Source organism: Monomorium pharaonis, chromosome 11 (assembly GCF_013373865.1).
Source record: "Monomorium pharaonis isolate MP-MQ-018 chromosome 11, ASM1337386v2, whole genome shotgun sequence".
Taxonomy (NCBI): domain Eukaryota; kingdom Metazoa; phylum Arthropoda; class Insecta; order Hymenoptera; family Formicidae; genus Monomorium; species Monomorium pharaonis.
The window spans coordinates 8,407,861-8,417,594 of record NC_050477.1 but is presented as its reverse complement, the minus strand read 5'-3'; the positions used below and the strand labels follow the sequence as shown (position 1 = coordinate 8,417,594).

At 36.3% G+C, this 9,734-nt stretch overlaps 1 protein-coding gene across 2 annotated transcripts in view; it reads left to right on the top strand.

Moving 5' to 3' along the window:
• The first annotated feature begins 1,588 nt into the window (after nt 1–1,588).
• Nucleotides 1,589–9,734, top strand: part of LOC105831233 (cytochrome P450 315a1, mitochondrial) — a 36,265-nt gene continuing 28,119 nt past the window's right edge. For both annotated transcript variants that reach the window (XM_036293615.1, XM_036293614.1), the window contains exon 1: nt 1,589–2,566. The gene's annotated coding sequence lies outside the window, so the exon portion shown is untranslated. The remainder of the gene's footprint in view (nt 2,567–9,734) is intronic.

Here is a 9,734-nt window from a genome sequence, read left to right as displayed (position 1 = left end):
TAACTTAACTAAAAGTAAAAATTTTTACCAGTGATGAATTTTAATCGAAAGTATAATATATAAACTCTTAATAGTTATATAATATATAATACTTGTATCTACTACATTTACAAATTGTTTTATATAAGGTATACATATATAGGTAATCCTTAATCACTCCCAACTTACTTTTTACCCTGGGAGATGGATTACCGACATGCAAATTTAATCACAATTATGAACGACATATGCATACCAGAAATACGTTGGCGCTGCAAGTCCATATTTAAGAAAAAAAAAAACTTAAACGATTGCTCCTTCATTGCTCCATCAGAATCCACAATTGCTCCTTTTTTAAAATTAATACTTTTCGAAATATTAACAAAAAACGTAAAATTTTTTATTTTTAATAAAAAACCTATTTATAATAGCTGTATGGAAAAAAGGAAAGTATAAAACGATTGCTCCTTCATTGCTCCATCAGAATCTACAATTGCTTTCCTTTTAAAATCAATATTTTTTTAAATATTAACAAAAAATGTGAAAATTTTTTATTTTTACTAAAAAACATATTTATAACAGCTGTATAGAAATAAGTAAAGTATAAAACGATTGCTCCTTAATTGCTCCATCAGAATCTGCAATTGCTCTCCTTTTAAAATTAAGATTTTTCTAAATATTTACAAAAAATGGTAAAATTTTTTATTTATAATAAAAAACATATTTATAATAGCTTTGTGCAACTAAATACAGCATAAAACAATTGCTCCTTCATTGCTTCGCATTGCTCTATAATTATTTTCATGATTTATTGCATTTATATTAAAAAATTAACAAATTATTAATTTCACAAGTGACGCCGCCGCCACCTATCGGCGGCCTACCGTAACTGCTTCGCTCGGCAACCGATGGCGGAAATATTCAAACGTTATTGTTTATAACATTGACATTTTCTATTGCTTTTGTTGATAGAACGATTGCTCCTCGCTTGCTCTGTAGTGATATTCAATCGCTCCACTCGTATAATTAATTTTCTTTAATATTTTAGCAATAAACCATTCGTTTTCTTAAACAAACGTATTTCCTGCTGTCCCCTGCGAGTAATTCAACATAAAACGATTGCTCCTTTGTTGCTTAGCGTTGCTCCATGATTACTTTCTACATATGGTTTCTAGTAAGAATATAATATATTATGATACAAATGCATATGAAAATGCGTGAAAGTATAAAGATCTTGTTAATCTTTTGCATGGAAAGTCGCAAACCCATGTGGTGCAGAGAATGTTTTACACACACACACACACACACACACACACACACACACACACACACACACACACACACACACACACGGGGGGGGTGCAAGGGGGGCCTTCGGCCCCCCTCCCGCACCTACCTCGTCCAAGTCGCTAACCCATGTGGACTTTACTTTGCTTGCAATATACATAGATTGCCAATGTACATTCGGGTTTCGTTTCGTGACGTCACGCATCATACCAATGCTCTAGTTTACACCGAGCACTTGGTACGCGTATCAAATAGTAAATAACTAGTGAATGTGTTTAATCATTGGCTGATCAGCTTAAATTCACTACTTGATACGCGTACCAAGTGCTCGGTGTAAACTAGAGCAATGTTTTAAGTTCTAATTGTAAGTAAATTTTTTTTCATGTGAACGAAAATAGTGATTGAATAGGATTCCTCGAAAATCGCATTCGGCCTATTTGATTTTAAGTGCAAACGCTTGTCCGAAACTTTTTCCGACGTCGAAAAAAAGCGAGGCTTCCACCTCGATGCTTCGGGTAATCGCTTCTCGGAAATTGTCGAGGAGACTCTTCCCTTTTCCGCGAAATCGCGTTCGGCCTATTTGATTTTAAGTGCAAACGCTTGTCCAAAGTTTTTTCTGTCATCGAAAAAAAGCGAGGCTTCCGCTTCGATGCTTCGGATAATCGCTTCTCGGAAATCGTCGAGGCTCCGGGATGCTTGTCCGAAGTTTTTTTCGTCGTCAAAAAAAAGCGACGCGCCACTCAGGCGCCAGTCCCCTCGACGAATTCCGAGAAACGGTTACCCGAAGCATCGAAGCGGAAACTTCTCGGAAATCGTCCCCTCCACGATTTCCGAGCCTAACGGTTATCTTTTCTTTTTCGCCAAATCCCCGAGTCGCCTGACTCACGGTAGCCAATCAGCTACTAGCTCCGCCTACTATTTTCTCCTTCCCTCTTTCAAACGCTTCGACGACTCCGCGCGGACCGGGCTCAGTTGCCTGACGAGAGGGGTTCGGTGGATCAGTTGTGTCGCGAAGATTCGGTAGTGAACATGTACGCTGCTCGTCTATCGGAAAAGAATATCGCGATCGCCTCGTGTGTGTGTGTGGCGTGGTGTGGTGTGGTGTGGTGTGGTGTGGTGTGGTGTGGTGTGGTGTGGTGTGGTGTAGTGTGGTGTGGTGTGTGAAGTGCATCGTCGTTGCCTTCTTCGCTGCTTCAGGATTATCTTCGCCGTTGCCTTCCTCGCTCCTTCAGGACCACTTTCGCCGTAGCCTCCGTCTCTGCTTCAGGACGATCGCTGTGGACCGCTGCGAACGAGAGCAGTAAGTAGATTATTTTAGTAATACTTTTGTCTGCCCGTCCACAGCGCGCTATTATCTAGTTATCTAGTACATTATACTCCAACAGATAGTTGAAAAATTTTTTTACACGCATACTCGCGATCTCAAAATTTTACAATCACATTCATGCGAGTAACAAAATCTTTCGACTATTTGTTGGGATATAATGTTCCAGATAATGGCGCATAGCCCCGGGGTACACGTGTTACTAACAGTTTCATTAAACAATTATTTTTTTATATTTTTTTATTCCGACCGTCGGGACCGCATTCGCGAGAGGCGTGAAATCCAAACAGTTTCGGTTATTCTTTTGACAGTTCTCAACAGTTCTCGCACAGTTTCGACCTATTTCGTAGGTTTCACTAACAATTCCGTCGATTAATTATTTTTTCACAATTTTCTATTTCGACTTCTGTCACTGCATTCAGCAGAGGTATGAGATGCAAACAGAGTCAATTATTATTCCAATGATAGTTTTCGTTAGTTCTCGCATAGCTCCGACCATTTCCATGCGTTTTGATAAATAATTTTATTAATTAATTATTTTTCTAAACTTTTTTTTCCTGCCGTCGGCTCAGTATTCACGAGACGCAAAGTGCTGTTTCGATCACTTTTTTTACAATACTCAGTAGTTCTAGCACAGTTTCGACCTATTTCGTAGGTTTCACTAACAATTTCGTCAATTAATTATTTTTTCACAATTTTCTATTTCGACACCTGTCACTGCATTCAGCAGAGGTATGAGATGCAAACAGAGTCAATTATTATTCCAATGATAGTTTTCGTTAGTTCTCGCATAGCTCCGACCATTTCCATGCGTTTTGATAAATAATTTTATTAATTAATTATTTTTTTAAACTTTTTTCTCTTGCCGTCGGCTCAGTATTCGCGAAACGCAAAGTGCTGTTTCGATCACTTTTTTTACAATACTCAGTAGTTCTCGCACAGTTTCGACCGATTTCGTAGGTTTCACTAACAATTTCGTCAATTAATTATTTTTTCACAATTTTCTATTTCGACACCTGTCACTGCATTCAGCAGAGGTATGAGATGCAAACAGAGTCAATTATTATTCCAATGATAGTTTTCGTTAGTTCTCGCATAGCCCCGACCATTTCCATGCGTTTTGATAAATAATTTTATTAATTAATTATTTTTTTAAACTTTTTTTTCCTGCCGTCGGCTCAGTATTCACGAGACGCAAAGTGTTGTTTCGATCACTTTTTTTACAGTTCTCAGTAGTTCTCGCACAGTTTCGACCTATTTCGTAGGTTTCACTAACAATTTCGTCGATTAATTATTTTTTCACAATTTTCTATTTCGACACCTGTCACTGCATTCAGCAGAGGTATGAGATGCAAACAGAGTCAATTATTATTCCAATGATAGTTTTCGTTAGTTCTCGCATAGCCCCGACCATTTCCATGCGTTTTGATAAATAATTTTATTAATTAATTATTTTTTTAAACTTTTTTTTCCTGCCGTCGGCTCAGTATTCACGAGACGCAAAGTGCTGTTTCGATCACTTTTTTTACAGTTCTCAGTAGTTCTCGCACAGTTTCGACCTATTTCGTAGGTTTCACTAACAATTTCGTCGATTAATTATTTTTTCACAATTTTCTATTTCGACACCTGTCACTGCATTCAGCAGAGGTATGAGATGCAAACAGAGTCAATTATTATTCCAATGATAGTTTTCGTTAGTTCTCGCATAGCCCCGACCATTTCCATGCGTTTTGATAAATAATTTTATTAATTAATTATTTTTCTAAACTTTTTTCTCCTGCCGTCGGCTCAGTATTCGCGAGACGCAAAGTGCTGTTTCGATCACTTTTTTTACAGTTCTCAGTAGTTCTCGCACAGTTTCGACCTATTTCGTAGGTTTCACTAACAATTTCGTCGATTAATTATTTTTTCACAATTTTCTATTTCGACACCTGTCACTGCATTCAGCAGAGGTATGAGATGCAAACAGAGTCAATTATTATTCCAATGATAGTTTTCGTTAGTTCTCGCATAGCTCCGACCATTTCCATGCGTTTTGATAAATAATTTTATTAATTAATTATTTTTCTAAACTTTTTTCTCCTGCCGTCGGCTCAGTATTCGCGAGACGCAAAGTGCTGTTTCGATCACTTTTTTTACAGTTCTCAGTAGTTCTCGCACAGTTTCGACCTATTTCGTAGGTTTCACTAACAATTTCGTCGATTAATTATTTTTTCACAATTTTCTATTTCGACACCTGTCACTGCATTCAGCAGAGGTATGAGATGCAAACAGAGTCAATTATTATTCCAATGATAGTTTTCGTTAGTTCTCGCATAGCCCCGACCATTTCCATGCGTTTTGATAAATAATTTTATTAATTAATTATTTTTCTAAACTTTTTTCTCTTGCCGTCGGCTCAGTATTCGCGAGACGCAAAGTGCTGTTTCGATCACTTTTTTTACAATACTCAGTAGTTCTCGCACAGTTTCGACCTATTTCGTAGGTTTCACTAACAATTCCGTCAATTAATAATTTTTTACAATTTTTTATTTCGACACCTGTCACTGCATTCAGCAGAGGTATGAGATGCAAACAGAGTCAATTATTATTCCAATGATAGTTTTCGTTAGTTCTCGCATAGCCCCGACCATTTCCATGCGTTTTGATAAATAATTTTATTAATTAATTATTTTTCTAAACTTTTTTCTCTTGCCGTCGGCTCAGTATTCGCGAGACGCAAAGTGCTGTTTCGATCACTTTTTTTACAATACTCAGTAGTTCTCGCACAGTTTCGACCTATTTCGTAGGTTTCAGTAACAATTCCGTCAATTAATAATTTTTTACAATTTTCTATTTCGACTCCTGTCACTGCATTCAGCAGAGGTATGAGATGCAAACAGAGTCAATTATTATTCCAATGATAGTTTTCGTTAGTTCTCGCATAGCCCCGACCATTTCCATGCGTTTTGATAAATAATTTTATTAATTAATTATTTTTCTAAACTTTTTTCTCCTGCCGTCGGCTCAGTATTGGCGAGACGCAAAGTGCTGTTTCGATCACTTTTTTTACAGTTCTCAGTAGTTCTCGCACAGTTTCGACCTATTTCGTAGGTTTCACTAACAATTTCGTCAATTAATAATTTTTTACAATTTTTTATTTCGACACCTGTCACTGCATTCAGCAGAGGTATGAGATGCAAACAGAGTCAATTATTATTCCAATGATAGTTTTCGTTGGTTCTCGCATAGCTCCGACCATTTCCATGCGTTTTGATAAATAATTTTATTAATTAATTATTTTTCTAAACTTTTTTTTCCTGCCGTCGGCTCAGTATTCACGAGACGCAAAGTGCTGTTTTGATCACTTTTTTTACAATACTCAGTAGTTCTCGCACAGTTTCGACCTATTTCGTAGGTTTCACTAACAATTCCGTCAATTAATAATTTTTTACAATTTTTTATTTCGACACCTGTCACTGCATTCAGCAGAGGTATGAGATGCAAACAGAGTCAATTATTATTCCAATGATAGTTTTCGTTAGTTCTCGCATAGCCCCGACCATTTCCATGCGTTTTGATAAATAATTTTATTAATTAATTATTTTTCTAAACTTTTTTCTCCTGCCGTCGGCTCAGTATTGGCGAGACGCAAAGTGCTGTTTCGATCACTTTTTTTACAGTTCTCAGTAGTTCTCGCACAGTTTCGACCTATTTCGTAGGTTTCACTAACAATTCCGTCAATTAATAATTTTTTACAATTTTTTATTTCGACACCTGTCACTGCATTCAGCAGAGGTATGAGATGCAAACAGAGTCAATTATTATTCCAATGATAGTTTTCGTTAGTTCTCGCATAGCCCCGACCATTTCCATGCGTTTTGATAAATAATTTTATTAATTAATTATTTTTCTAAACTTTTTTCTCTTGCCGTCGGCTCAGTATTCGCGAGACGCAAAGTGCTGTTTCGATCACTTTTTTTACAATACTCAGTAGTTCTCGCACAGTTTCGACCTATTTCGTAGGTTTCAGTAACAATTCCGTCAATTAATAATTTTTTACAATTTTCTATTTCGACTCCTGTCACTGCATTCAGCAGAGGTATGAGATGCAAACAGAGTCAATTATTATTCCAATGATAGTTTTCGTTAGTTCTCGCATAGCCCCGACCATTTCCATGCGTTTTGATAAATAATTTTATTAATTAATTATTTTTCTAAACTTTTTTCTCTTGCCGTCGGCTCAGTATTCGCGAGACGCAAAGTGCTGTTTCGATCACTTTTTTTACAATACTCAGTAGTTCTCGCACAGTTTCGACCTATTTCGTAGGTTTCACTAACAATTCCGTCAATTAATAATTTTTTACAATTTTTTATTTCGACACCTGTCACTGCATTCAGCAGAGGTATGAGATGCAAACAGAGTCAATTATTATTCCAATGATAGTTTTCGTTAGTTCTCGCATAGCCCCGACCATTTCCATGCGTTTTGATAAATAATTTTATTAATTAATTATTTTTCTAAACTTTTTTCTCTTGCCGTCGGCTCAGTATTCGCGAGACGCAAAGTGCTGTTTCGATCACTTTTTTTACAATACTCAGTAGTTCTCGCACAGTTTCGACCTATTTCGTAGGTTTCAGTAACAATTCCGTCAATTAATAATTTTTTACAATTTTCTATTTCGACTCCTGTCACTGCATTCAGCAGAGGTATGAGATGCAAACAGAGTCAATTATTATTCCAATGATAGTTTTCGTTGGTTCTCGCATAGCTCCGACCATTTCCATGCGTTTTGATAAATAATTTTATTAATTAATTATTTTTCTAAACTTTTTTTTCCTGCCGTCGGCTCAGTATTCACGAGACGCAAAGTGCTGTTTTGATCACTTTTTTTACAATACTCAGTAGTTCTCGCACAGTTTCGACCTATTTCGTAGGTTTCACTAACAATTCCGTCAATTAATAATTTTTTACAATTTTTTATTTCGACACCTGTCACTGCATTCAGCAGAGGTATGAGATGCAAACAGAGTCAATTATTATTCCAATGATAGTTTTCGTTAGTTCTCGCATAGCCCCGACCATTTCCATGCGTTTTGATAAATAATTTTATTAATTAATTATTTTTCTAAACTTTTTTCTCTTGCCGTCGGCTCAGTATTCGCGAGACGCAAAGTGCTGTTTCGATCACTTCTTTTACAATACTCAGTAGTTCTCGCACAGTTTCGACCTATTTCGTAGGTTTCAGTAACAATTCCGTCAATTAATAATTTTTTACAATTTTCTATTTCGACTCCTGTCACTGCATTCAGCAGAGGTATGAGATGCAAACAGAGTCAATTATTATTCCAATGATAGTTTTCGTTAGTTCTCGCATAGCCCCGACCATTTCCATGCGTTTTGATAAATAATTTTATTAATTAATTATTTTTCTAAACTTTTTTCTCCTGCCGTCGGCTCAGTATTGGCGAGACGCAAAGTGCTGTTTCGATCACTTTTTTTACAGTTCTCAGTAGTTCTCGCACAGTTTCGACCTATTTCGTAGGTTTCACTAACAATTCCGTCAATTAATAATTTTTTACAATTTTTTATTTCGACACCTGTCACTGCATTCAGCAGAGGTATGAGATGCAAACAGAGTCAATTATTATTCCAATGATAGTTTTCGTTAGTTCTCGCATAGCCCCGACCATTTCCATGCGTTTTGATAAATAATTTTATTAATTAATTATTTTTCTAAACTTTTTTCTCTTGCCGTCGGCTCAGTATTCGCGAGACGCAAAGTGCTGTTTCGATCACTTTTTTTACAATACTCAGTAGTTCTCGCACAGTTTCGACCTATTTCGTAGGTTTCAGTAACAATTCCGTCAATTAATAATTTTTTACAATTTTCTATTTCGACTCCTGTCACTGCATTCAGCAGAGGTATGAGATGCAAACAGAGTCAATTATTATTCCAATGATAGTTTTCGTTAGTTCTCGCATAGCCCCGACCATTTCCATGCGTTTTGATAAATAATTTTATTAATTAATTATTTTTCTAAACTTTTTTCTCCTGCCGTCGGCTCAGTATTGGCGAGACGCAAAGTGCTGTTTCGATCACTTTTTTTACAGTTCTCAGTAGTTCTCGCACAGTTTCGACCTATTTCGTAGGTTTCACTAACAATTTCGTCAATTAATAATTTTTTACAATTTTTTATTTCGACACCTGTCACTGCATTCAGCAGAGGTATGAGATGCAAACAGAGTCAATTATTATTCCAATGATAGTTTTCGTTAGTTCTCGCATAGCTCCGACCATTTCCATGCGTTTTGATAAATAATTTTATTAATTAATTATTTTTCTAAACTTTTTTTTCCTTGCCGTCGGCTCAGTATTCACGAGACGCAAAGTGCTGTTTTGATCACTTTTTTTACAATACTCAGTAGTTCTCGCACAGTTTCGACCTATTTCGTAGGTTTCACTAACAATTCCGTCAATTAATAATTTTTTACAATTTTTTATTTCGACACCTGTCACTGCATTCAGCAGAGGTATGAGATGCAAACAGAGTCAATTATTATTCCAATGATAGTTTTCGTTAGTTCTCGCATAGCCCCGACCATTTCCATGCGTTTTGATAAATAATTTTATTAATTAATTATTTTTCTAAACTTTTTTCTCTTGCCGTCGGCTCAGTATTCGCGAGACGCAAAGTGCTGTTTCGATCACTTCTTTTACAATACTCAGTAGTTCTCGCACAGTTTCGACCTATTTCGTAGGTTTCAGTAACAATTCCGTCAATTAATAATTTTTTACAATTTTCTATTTCGACTCCTGTCACTGCATTCAGCAGAGGTATGAGATGCAAACAGAGTCAATTATTATTCCAATGATAGTTTTCGTTAGTTCTCGCATAGCCCCGACCATTTCCATGCGTTTTGATAAATAATTTTATTAATTAATTATTTTTCTAAACTTTTTTCTCCTGCCGTCGGCTCAGTATTGGCGAGACGCAAAGTGCTGTTTCGATCACTTTTTTTACAATACTCAGTAGTTCTCGCACAGTTTCGACCTATTTCGTAGGTTTCACTAACAATTCCGTCAATTAATAATTTTTTACAATTTTTTATTTTGACACCTGTCACTGCATTCAGCAGAGGTATAAGATGCAAACAGAGTCA